At 38.6% G+C, this 13,214-nt stretch overlaps 1 long non-coding RNA gene across 1 annotated transcript in view; it reads left to right on the top strand.

Annotated features, from left to right (window-relative positions):
* LOC113536470 (uncharacterized) overlaps positions 1-9,001 on the top strand; it is a 28,118-nt gene extending 19,117 nt beyond the window's left edge. The window contains exon 5 of the long non-coding RNA XR_003403681.3: positions 7,232-9,001. This is a non-coding gene — a long non-coding RNA (uncharacterized LOC113536470). The remainder of the gene's footprint in view (positions 1-7,231) is intronic.
* The last annotated feature ends 4,213 nt before the right edge of the window (positions 9,002-13,214 follow it).

Below are 13,214 nucleotides of genomic sequence, written 5' to 3'. Positions count from 1 at the left end.
ATCAACAAGGCGTTACCGTCTGCAGAACTGCCCCTCTACAACTCTAGAGTCTTTTGTGTGTGAAAATTCCAGGAGATGAGCAATTTCTGAAATACTGACACGAATAAAAATGCCACGGTCAAAGTCAGTGAGATCACATTTTTTTCCCCATTCTGATGTTTGATGTGAACATTACCTAAAGCCCTTGACCTGAATCTGCATGATCGTAGGCACTGGAATGCTGCCACATGATTGGCAGGTTGGATATTTATATGAATGAGCAGGTGTAGTAATAAAGTGGCCATATTACAGATTCTAGATTACATTATTATAGAATTATAGATATAGAAATATAGACTTATATATAGAAATATAGAAAGACTTAACATGATTGCAAAGTGGTCATGAAGTGAGCGAGTGCACAGCCCACAGCCAACAGTGTCCAGCGGAGCAAAATGACTTCCACGAACTCAGCCTGATCCCTGAATTCCCAGAAATGTTGTTGTGTACTGCTGCTGCTGCTGCTGCTGCTGTGGTGCTGCTAAATTGTGTGTTTAGTCTCATGCCATAAAACAATCTGACATAATTACTGTAGCTGTGCAGAAAACCGTGTTGCTAACGCAGTAATAAATCCAAGGGCAATTAACTCAAATGAGTCACTTTCTACGGATTGGAAATAACAGTCATTTCTAGGAGGACAAAGTACAATACAACGGGCTCACTACAGTCCAGTTGTTTTCCTGCATTAGGGAAAAAACATACTGGAAAACCATATAAAATTTCTCCCTGTACTTTGATGCCAATCACTTAGCCTCAGAGGACAGGTGAGGGCAGAGTGTGTGATATATCTGTGAGGCAGAATTAAAGAGCTGAGTGTTTGGCAGCTCTGCACATGGTGAGGAGTAGCTCTCTGCCGCACCTCCGTGTCCTCTGGCTGCCTGGCTGTTTATCAGCTGCAATGAGCCCATATATCTCAATGACACAGCACTCTGCAGGACGGGCTTAAAGCAGGCCAAAATGTCCTGATTTAAATAAGGGCACAGAGAAACGATTTTTAGAGTCTTTTTTCTCTTTATTTGCTACTTTGATGTATTTATGGTTGGTTTGGCCACTGCTTCCTGAAATAGCTTGCACAAATCAAATTACCTTATACATCTGATACTGCATGCAGTAAAATGTTTCACTCAAAACACTACGAACTACCGAGTAATGTTAGTTGTATAACAATATAAGCTAATACGTGTTTGATACAGGAACAGTTTCATGTGTTTGATGTCCAACATTTGCTTCTAATGGAAATCGGTATCACCCAAAAACTTTCCAGAAATACAGAATATTCCTAAATCTTTATATAGCTGGTTCAAATAATAATCTTATTTATTAATAAATTACATTCATTCATCTTAAGTAACCGCTTTATCCTGGTCAACGTATCATCTCAGGTACACTGGGCATCAGATGGGAATACACCCTGGATGAGATGCCAGTCTGTCACAGGGACCATGCACACATTCAAACTAGGGACAATTTAGACTAGACAGTCCACTTACTGGCGTGTTTTTTGGGAAGTGGGAGAAAACCCACCTGGAGGTTGGAGCTTCCACATGACTCATGAACAGGGAAAAGAGTAGAGAACATGTGGAGGAATGATACCAATTTCACAAGGGAAAACGTGATCCCAATTGATCAAGATGGCTGCTCCATAAGTTTACAGTTTTCAGCTATGTGGTAAAGTTTTTTTTTAGGGTTCTATAAATTATAGTAATTCATAGTGCATCCTAAACCATATTTTCATGAACGGAAGAGTTTAAATCATATATCTATAGAGACTATTTGGGGTACCATAGACTTCCATTAGTTGATATTTACAATTAGTCTTGTAGTTCCAGTACAAAATTGAAGAAACAAATGTTGGACCTGTTGGCTGATCCTTGCCAGATACCTGCATACATACACTACATCTTAGGCAAAGGGAAAATAGCTTAATTATTTTGTACTGAGGAATACAGCTTGAGAATATGACATGCTGTGAGACGAAGAACTTTGTTTACTCAATAGGTAAGAAAAAAAAATGGGGCGTGCTGTTATAGCGAAGTATAGTGTATACCAAAGTTATTATTTTACCAGCCCTGTTTTAAGTGTTTTATTCTTCTTATTCCAGAGCAGTAATTACAATTTTTATTACTTACAGAACAGTAAGTAAGAATCTTACTTTTTATCCACTTATAGTTCCATTTAATGTTGTGGAACATCCATGAAATAAGTTAGTTAATGCACCTTGTTGCCAAGAAACTGCAAAAGGCAATATGCTCAGTCCTGAAAACTTTTCTGGGGCGAGAAACTTAAAGGAACAGCTTTATTTTTGACTGTTACAAAGCACTGACACTGGAGACTCCTTCCAAAAATGTAAAATAAAGCTCCTTACAGAAAACTTCACCATATCAGTGATTATATAATTTAGTTTAACAGAGATGCTGTTATAGTAAAATAAACAACATCTTCAGAGAATGCTTTGTTATACACAGTCATTAAAACAAGTAGCCTGTGCAGGCAGTGCAGGGAAAATACATGAAGATACATATGTCAGTGTGAAATTAGATCTGAGTGTCTCCAGCTGCAACCTACTGCTGTTCTCTACAGAGGGTTTTGTTGTTTTAACTGGGTCGACCTGCGACCTTTGTCTTTGCTGGGGCCTCTGGAATTTCGTCACAAGGAAAACACAAACAACAGCTGTAGCTTGTTTCCCCAACTCAGGAAAAGGTCACGTTTACAGTGGCGTGCATCCAAAGGTTGTGTGCTTGGACTGATTTCAAAGAACCTTATCACCCTGAGCCTTTCTCAACATCCTAAATATAGTCATTATCAGGTTTGTCCACTGTATGGCTGCTGTTCTGTGAAGAAATAGATGATCACAAACATTAGTCTTTTCAAAGTCCATAGTCTATTACAGTATGTGTCTTTTTATGCCATGTTCGTGTCAGCGTCTCATCAAAAGGCACTGAGAACTGAGGGAAGATAATCGTGGAAATGCACAGTGGGGCGTGTGGCTGAGCTTGGTGCTCTGTGCAGTGCTCGGTTTCACCTTGCTGCATTGTTATAAATCTGATCCTGCAGGGCTGATTGAAAGGTTAATGGCCAGAGTGGGTCAGACGAGCTGTTCTTCATGACTGACAGTGACTAACGCGGCTGCTCCGTTTCCAGGAAACTCAAGTCTCCTTCACTGTATTGATCTCGTCGTGCCACTCTTGTTTTTAGAGTTAATGGAAGAACTGGTCCATGTTACTATATTACTGCAAACACATCTCATTGCATCTGAGTCTAGCTCTTTTCATAGTGGCCACACTATGACCATTATTTATAGGGAAAAGAGATGTACATTAGTGGATAAAGGAATAAAAAATTTATTTACACAAATTTTTCACTTAATCCATGTGTAATCCTTCAGCCAAGATATTGCTTATTTAGTATTGCCCTAAAGTTAATTGTGGGCATAAAGAGATGCACATGGTCAGCAACAATACTGAGATAGTCTGTCGCGTTCATGAGATGCTCAGTTGGTATTAAAAGGCCCAAAGTGTGCCAGGAAATAATTCCACACACCATTACACCACCTCCACCAGCTTGAACTGTTGACACAAGGCAAGTTGGGTCCATGGATTCATGGGGTTGATGGCAAATTATGACATACCATCTGCACATCACAGCAGAAATCAAGATTCATCAGACCAGCCGACTTTTTTCTAAGCTTCAACCAGCCAGTTTTGGACGGCTACTGTAGCCTCAGATTCCTGTTCTTGCCATCCAACATGGTCTTTTGTTGTTTTTGGCTCAAGGTGTATTCTGAGATGCTTTTCCACTCACCACAGGTGTAAAGAGTAGTTATTTGAGTTATATACCATAGCCTTCCTGTCAGCTTTACCCTGTCTGGCCATGCTCCTCTGACCTCTTTCATTTACCCATACCAATCCATGTAAACTCTAGAGATGGTTGTGTGTGAAAATCTCGGCAGATCAGCAGTCTCTGAAATACTCAAATCAGCCCACTATAGTTATGAGGCTAATGTAGTTAATAAGTAATGGAAGTAAAAAGAGAAAAGGTGTAGTGTTGTAAGTACTGGCTAGCAACTTTGCTACTTATTTACACACATAGCAATCAAAACCAGACTTTTACAGAAAGACAGCTCAAGCAATGAGCTAGGATTTATGTATAAACTGCTGCAACATGCATTTTACATGTTGTACCTGACAATACCAAGATTCACATCAACACTTAATTTACACATTGCCTTAAGTAGCTGACCTCATGTAAATATTACCAAGACTACTTTTACTGAATTTTTACCATCATTGTTATTTATGTCTGTTTATATTTCCTATTTTATGCTATATTGTGTGGGTTTTTTGTTTGTTTGTTTGTTTGTTTGTTTTTTATGCAACTAAATCATCCTACACTTGTTTCCGGTCACACTGGTAAGCTCTTAATTTCATTTAAAAAAAAATAAATCTATTTACAAATTTAATATTAGATTTCTGATACGATTCCACCCCTGACCTTGTTACTGTAAATGTGACTGTGGAACCCCTTATTATCTTGTGTGGAATGATACCAAAATGTACAAAAAAATATTCCAGTTGTTCAAGATGGCTGCTCCTATAAAGTTCCAATGATCAGCTACACTGTAAAGTTTTGTTCATATTTATTTATTACATTTATTAACACTGTGTCCAAGGCCACACAGGCAAGTGGATGTAGATTGAGGCAAATATTTACTGAAAAGATTTTGGGTGAGATAGACTTTCATTATTGTTAGCTATGTTAGCCTAGTAGTTACAGTTTCTAACTAATGAAGAAAACATTGACATGTCGTATCTGATCAACTACATTTGGAATAAGGGCAAAATTGTATAAATTTTTTCACTAAACTATTCTTTTACATTCATACTTTTGTATTTTCCTATTATGTGGCACCAAGCTTCCCAACCTCATCAAATCTTTTCGCTTCCAGTCATTCTTACAAACACACCTCTATCCATGAATTTGAGTTAGATCCCACTGGCCTTATTAAATTTCCTCTTTCACCCATTTTCCCCCCTATCTGCATGCTTTATATGTCAGTAATGACACAGACAGGCATTACGAGTGGGCTGTTGCCATGGCAGACAGTAACTCCGGGGCTCGAGCATCTCCACTCCTGCAAGTTGAATTCATGCCAGCATAATAGACTGCATTAGAGACTTCATTAGAAGTGATACCGCTGGGGCTGATCCATAGGTGGGAGAGACTCTCCAGACCCTCGGTGCTCATTAGGCTTTGTCCTATTCATAACTCAAGACCCCATGCAGACAGGTAGCGTTTTCTTCCATTATGGTGTCCTCATCTACAATTCTCACGGCTGCTATTCAGGGAACCTCTTAAAGCAGGAGAGCTGATTTTGGATCAGGTTGCTCTGTTGTTTATACTAATCAGAGTCGCACGAACAGATCCTTTACTGGCATGTCACTCCAGGTGAGCAATGGCCTTTTACAGTTTGATGCTGCTACATTTATTACAGATGGTTCAGAAAAAGAGTTGTCTCAGTCAGATTGATCGGTCAATTGTTGAAGCTCTCTATCATATTCAAGCCTGGTTCCTGCATTTCCACGTACAACTTGAATGAACTATGTACAGTTTAAAGCATCACTTCAGCCAAGGCATGATATTTAGTGTCTGAAGTTTGTTTCTTGCTTCTTTAGTTTAGCACTGGAGCTATGCAGTTAATGAGCTAGAAATTAAGAGAAGCCTGCAGGTTCTAGTTTAGCTGTGCAAACTGCATGGTTAAATCATTACACACTTGCCTCAAACCACATCATGTTGTTAATTATAGAAACAAACAGATTGGAAAAGACATTGGACATTCCATGAAACACTGATCTATACAAACTGACAAATTTAGATCAAATGGCAGAAACAGTTGTAGCAGCCATCTTGAAGTCAAAGCCATAATCAATTTCTTCCTCAGCACTCATGTAGGAAGACTGAACACACAACTTCGTGTTAGATGTGGATTAGATTATGATATACTTAACATTTTATTTGTACATCTATATATATATTACTTATACATTGTATATATCGGCTTATACTACTGCAAAAGAGTATCGGGCTAGTACTTTCTAATACTTCTAACTTACATTACCACATAATTCCCATGCAAATAAAATTACAAAAATTATTCCACAGTGCTGCTAAATTCTTGAATTCAATTGTTTATGATGTCTTGAATAATTTTCTATAACAGCAGATCTGATTAGTAGTTTAATCGTTTCTATAGTAACAGCTCGTTCACAGGGACTAGTATAGCATACACATAATCTAAGCCTAATAATAAACAGACAAAAACAGGTTATTATTATCAAACAAAAATCGTTGATGTGGTTTCTGTATGGAGTTTATTTAACATTCATGGAAGGAGTCTCCAGTGTCAGTGACTTTGTAACAGTCAGTAAATTTTACACCTCATGAGAGTCTTCAGCACAGTGGAGTTATTTCTGGTTTCTTTGTAAAATGACAAGCTGCATTTTTTTGTCTTATTAAGTTCCAGAGAGATTAAAAAGAGGCTCTTGAGGGAATGACTCTTTATATGCTGTTACAATGTAAGTGATAACAGGAACTAACTAACTCATGGATGTTACACACATTAAATGTAACTATAAATGGATAAATGGATAAAAAGTATGATGTGTCAGTCTTTAACAAATTGAAAATTATATATGTTGGCAAATTGCTGTGGTATAAGTGGAATAAAACAATTCAGGACATTGTGCAATTGGAAATATAATTCATTTTTGATTATAATAGTTGATCATTCATATAAGTGCATGCCGGTCATGTGTTATTGCTTACATAACAAATATGTCTTGGCTTGTCTACAATTGGGTTGAAGGAAGAAATTGTGTAAAAAACATTTTTGGCTGGATTATTACTTTAGCTTCAGTGATATAATGCAGGTTGTTCAATCCAGTGTTGACTATAAGGACACACATCATCCACTTTGTTTATTACTAATACAGTTCAATGCACCATGGAACAAATGGCACAAATGCTAAAAATGTCTTGTGTTTACATATCAGCATGTTTGTAGTTGTAAAGAAAAGACTGTCCATGTCTGTATGTGACACAACAAGAACAGCAGCACTGATTAGCACAGGTTCTGTGTGTGTGTGTGTTTGTGTGTTTGTGTGTGCGTGTGTTTTCCATGTCCTTTTGAACAAAGAGCCCTAGATTCCCCCTATAATGCCCCGCGCCAGGCGATGCCCTTGAGGAAAGCCGCTCGGACCAGACTGTCTTCTGATTGGGTGTGAGTCTGTGGCCGTAACCATGGCGACCGCCCACAGAGCACCTGGAGGAGTGACGCAGGCGTCGTCATGGCTGCTGAAGGACGACGGGAGGATGATAACGAAGAGGAGCACGAGATCTGGGAGAGATGTTCCATGAGGGAGGGGTGTGCCAGCTGTGGCCTCCACACAGACGCGTACACTAAAGCACCACACACAAATATTCCTTGAAGGAGTTGAATAAGATAGCCATGGGAATACTATCCAGCCTCCCACCACTCCCTCCTTTGCCCTTCGTTTGACTGACTTTGAAATCTCCCCTACAGCCAAAGTGAGACACGTGGGAGCAGTTCTAGTGTCAAACCACTCATAAGAACAGAAGTAGGGCACAGCTTGACATGTTTATATTCTGTGCAGCCCATATGCATCAAACGTGTGTGATCTAGCATCTGACATCCCCCGAGTCATAAGTTCCGGTTTAATTTTGTAAGGCAGATATAATCGGCATGATATATGTGACATGGGCAGCAGGACATTAACTAGAATTTTTTTCAAGTAGACAAAATCTTTCAACCCTGGTCCTGATAAATATAAATAGCCAATCTATATTTTCATTTGGACTATGTTCACTATTTATCATTTAAAATTGTATGTTTCGGTGATTTACACCAAAGATTGCTATGATTATATGGTTTAGTATCCAGCGCAGTACAGTACAGCTTAGAAAAACAATGTACAATGGAGCCTAGATTGTAGAATATAAAGAATATATGGTGTAACGCAGCTCATACCACAGCTCAGCTGAATTCTCAAATCCGATTAGTCTGAAGGTATTTTCTATAACAGCAGCTCTGACAGTAGGTCCTGCTGCAAGATAAATCACAGGTTTATACTAATGCTCTTGTTCTAATATGTAATCATTTCTAAAGTGACAACTTATACAGAGAATTGTATGATGGATGCTTCACATAAACGGATTAAAAATGTGCATAGTTGTTGATATGGTGAGGTTTTCTGTGAAGAGATGTTTCTTTAATATTTTGTAAGGAGTCTCCAGTGTCAGCACTTTGTCAGAAATAAAGCTGTAACTTTAGGTTTTCAGACACATGAAAGTCTACATGACAGAGGTTTTTGCACTTTGCGGTTTGTCAATAACATGACTTTTTTTTGTCTTATTAACTTCAAGAGAGAAGAAAACGAGAGGCTAATTAGGGAGCAACTGTTTAAAGCATAAGTGATAATAGGAACTAACTTGTTTTTGTGGACAATCAACAACATTAAACATATCTATAAACAGTGTAAAAGTGCCATTCTTTATGATGTATTATGAACACTATAATATGTATTATAGAACTTGTATTATATATCTTAGATAATGGAATATGAAATTTTCTGTAGTAGCACTGAGTATGGAAGATGAATGTATTTAGTACGTTATAGCGTAGACTGTGAAATATGAAATGTACCTAGCTTAGAAGGGCAGTGGTGGCTCAATGGTTAAGGCTCTGGGTTACTGCTCAGAAGGTTGTGGTTCAAGCCCCAGCACTGACAAGCTGCCACTGTTGGGCCCTTGAGCAAGGCCCTTCACCCTCTCTGCTCCAGGGGTGCTGTATCATGTCTGACCCCAGCCTCCTAACAAGCTGGGATACACAAAGAAAAGAATTTCACTGTGCTGTAATGTATATGTGACAAAATAAAGGCTTCTTCTTCACCGAGAATATAATATAGTTTTAATTTATCTTATTTTACCTAGTACCTAATAAACTATAAATTGATAAAATTGTGTGACATTGTTCTTTAATAAATAAAAAAAATCAAGCATTGGCAAAATGCTGTGATAGAAGAGGAATGAAAGGATTATTTTATTGATTATTTTCCTACCATCGCACACCTCATTGTGTGCAACAGTTTGCGTAACCTATGATTAATGAATGGGAAAAGCAAAATATACCTCTATATTACATTTTTAGACTTCAAAAATGTTTATCTTACCTAGTACCTAATAATCTAGCACCTGAGCGTATATATATATTTTTTCATATACACTGAGTTGCCAGATTATCGGTATTGATAGGTATATAGATTATACCCCATGTAATATAGTGTACTCTATAGAATATGAATTGTATTTGGTATAATATAGTTCAGACTATGAAATATGAAGTGTATCTTGTATAAAATGTATCTGATATTTCGTGTGTGTCACTCCTTTACTGTTTGCCTTCCACGGAGTAATAAACGTGATCATTTTTCAGACAGCCCTAGTGAGTGAATATGTGCTTTGTCACCATGGTGTCTCAAGGCTGCCTGATAAATGGAGCGCGATAGAGAGAGAGAGAAAGAGAGAGAGAGCGCCTCTCTATCTCCATGGCAACCGTCTCTGGGTAAAAAGCAGCAGCGAGAGATCATTAGCTGACACCGGTGAGTGATTAAAGCTTCAGTTGTGCTTCAGTGCACTCATCCTTATCAAACTAATCCATGTTCTCACTGGGGTTCATGAAATTCCATGTACGGGGTGATATTAGAGATCTGGGTACAGTTTAACCCCCCCTGCTCTGTTTTATATGTGCTATTGTTGCTTGATCTTCAGGGATTTGAAAGAGATACGGAGAAAATAAAGAGAGAAGAGACAATGGGGTGAAAGAAAGCATGATATGTATATTTGTTTCCTGTGTCTTTGTTGTTAGGATCCCGTGCTGTGTTCAAGTGAGAAAAATGTGAAAAACAACCTCCTCTTAACCTTCTCCTGCCCTGTTCTTCCAGCCATACACACTCACCTACATGTATAGTGCATGTGTATGAGTGTGTATGTGAGTGTTTCTGCTTGTTGGGACTGAGAAGAAAAACATGGGGTGTATTTGTCAGACGCCTCTTCACACCTGGGCTGAAATAGTGCCAATCCATTGTGAGGCCACAAACGTACACAAAACACATAAAGAAACACGATCTCTCCTGTCTGACTTGAAAACGAGAGCTATTCAGAGAGCCACTTCCTCTTAGAGTGTAAAATGAAACACATGTGCTTGAGAACATAATTAATTTTTTTATACAGTAACTGATTTTATGATTGTGTTTTCCATACAGTATATATGATAGGTGCACACACATATACACAAACAAACATATTTGTCTTATTATTTTTCTGAGGACCTTCCATAGACATAATTATGAACACAGCTAATTAACACTATGTTCCACATGAATCTAACCCTAACCTTAACCTCAGTAACAAAAAGGACCCTTTGGCTCTTTTAGTTTTTAAAATAAAAGCTGTCAGATATTCTTATCATTGGGGGGGACATTTGGTAGGTCACTACAAGCAAAACCTTTTGCTTTTTGGTCCTCACCAAAATATAAAAACACAACAACAACCACACACACTCCATTCCCAACCTCTGTACTCATTGGATGACTTACGACCTCCCACTAATAAAACATTTACCATGGAAAAAAGCCTCACGCTTGTGTATGCACACACACAAAGGATGGGCCAATTACATTGAGCCTATTATGTCACACACAAATAGTCTTGTCACATGTCCCCTAGGTGTGTGACGTGTGTGTGGCGGAAAAGCAGCCTGGGAGGCAGGAAAAGTTCAGGTGCCTGTCTCAGGTTTCATGAGTCAATTATTAAGTGTGGGAAAGAGAGGGTCACCTGTCACGGGGTGTGGGGCCACAGTCATACACACCAATTCACTGCGCTGCAAAGACGATACCCATTTCATTCAGTCTGCGTGAATGTGTGTGTGGGTGTGTGTTGATATGAATACGCTCAGGCCAACTGCAGTGAGGATAACATTTTCAATTCAATGTTTGTGTGTGTGTGTGTGTGTGTGTGTGTATGTGTGTGTGTGTGCATGTGTGTGTGTGCTTTCTGTTCTCCTGTGCGTACGAGCAGCTGAAAAACAACACCAGAATGGTGAGTGTGTGAATCCTTACCACTCTATTTCTCACATGCCTTGAGACCGCAGACAGTATTGTGTGTGTAAGCGCTCCCTGCATAACCAAAACACTTCAACAGAACTCTGGAGTCCCAGCACTCACACTTAACACTAGCTTCTCAATACTACCTGTTTCCTCCTTCAGCCAATACAACCACAGCAGGCTACACACTCCAAGTTTATAGAAGTTCTTTGACATCAGAGAAAGGAAAAGAAAGAGCAGAACATGCTTGGTGAATACGGGAGCTCTGCCAAGCAGAAAAGCCAAATGCAACATCCTGCAAGGCTTTCTGTTGAGGATTTGGCTAATGCAGAAAAGGCCATAGTGTGCTTTGTGCAAAGACATTCGTTCCATGAAGAAATAGCTGCACTAATAATGGTGGCATAAAAAGGTCAAGTCAGTAAGTTGGACCCAGTAAAGAAGGTGTTGATTGATTTTCTTATGACTACAAGGTTTATATTAATGTACTAGTTCTAATACATTTCTGTAGTAACAACTTCTTTTTAGTAGCAGCTTGCATGGCATATGCTGCACATAAAATTATTTTAAAAAAAGCCATGAGTAATTGTGGATATGCGGAAATTTTCTGTTTAAGGACAAGTTCTTTAGAATCTTTAGAAGGAGTCTCCAGTGTCAGAATTTTGTAACAGAAGTCAAGCTGTTCTTTTAAGTTTTCCAACACAGGAAAGAAGGACTTTCCTGTACTTTGCATTTTCTCTGTAACATGACAAGCTGTGTTTTGATGACTTCAAAAGAGAGAAAAAAAAAACTTGTTGATCCTGTTATGACGTAAGCAATAACATGAACTTATTTCATGAACGTTCCACAACGTTAACTGTAACTATAAATGGATAACACATATGTGCCATTCATTAAAAAATAAATAAATAAAAATAAAATAATCAAGGACAAAGTATTGTTGTATAAAAGGAAAAAAACAATTTGATATGTGGTGTTATAGGAAAATAATCAACTTTGTGTGGTAACAGTAATTCTGTAGTAGAAAGTAGAAAGCAGAATAGTACAATCCACACACACACACACACACACACTCATATATATACAGTATATATATAATATATGTACTATTCTGCATTCTACTTTCTACTATTCGTGCTTTAGATTACATGTTGAAGGTCACTAACGAGTAACTAATCATCCAGACAATTGGAATCTCCCAAAACACCTCCTTAACACACACACACACACACACACACACACACACATATATACACACACACACACTGTGTGGATTGTACTATTCTGCTTTCTACTTTCTACTATTCGTGCTTTAGATTACATGTTGAAGGTCACTAAAGAGTAACTAATCATCCAGACAATTGGAATCTCCCAAAACACCACCTTAACACACACGCACACAAACCCAAATACACACACAGTTGTTCACAATGCAAACACAATTTTACAGATAGGCAAACAGACCTACCCCACCCAAATACACACAAACAACCCAAAAATATACACACAAAACACAAACCCTTCCCCGTGTAGCTTTACTTAGGAGAATGACACAGTGATGTGGGAGGACGAGGGGGTTTCAGTCAAAGCCCTGAAGCTGAGGAGTGTTATTCAACACCCACTTAGGCCTTACACAAACAAGCCAGCAGGCAAAGAGTTAATGATTGTTATAACGAGACGCCTGGTAGAAAGCAGCAGGCATGTTTTTCTGGGTCTTGTGCTGAGTGGGGTCATTGGGGTCATCAGCTCCAAGGGGTCGTTAGTTAACACAGACAAGCAGTGTTTTGGAAAGCAGGACATGGACGTGAGCCAGAGAGTCCATTTCAGGCCAGATGCACAGCAGTAAATGATCACTGTCACTAAAAATCCAAGTTCAAGAAAAAAGGAATGGTTATGCAAGAGAAGTCAGTGTGTCCTGAAATATAATGAACAAAAGCAGCCTATTTTTAATACTTATGGTCAGTCAAAAACATATCGATGTCTGCGCTTTGTAACAGTCCG

This window comes from Pangasianodon hypophthalmus, chromosome 11 (assembly GCF_027358585.1).
Source record: "Pangasianodon hypophthalmus isolate fPanHyp1 chromosome 11, fPanHyp1.pri, whole genome shotgun sequence".
NCBI classification, from domain to species: Eukaryota; Metazoa; Chordata; class Actinopteri; order Siluriformes; family Pangasiidae; genus Pangasianodon; species Pangasianodon hypophthalmus.
This window is presented reverse-complemented; position numbering and strand designations above follow the sequence as displayed.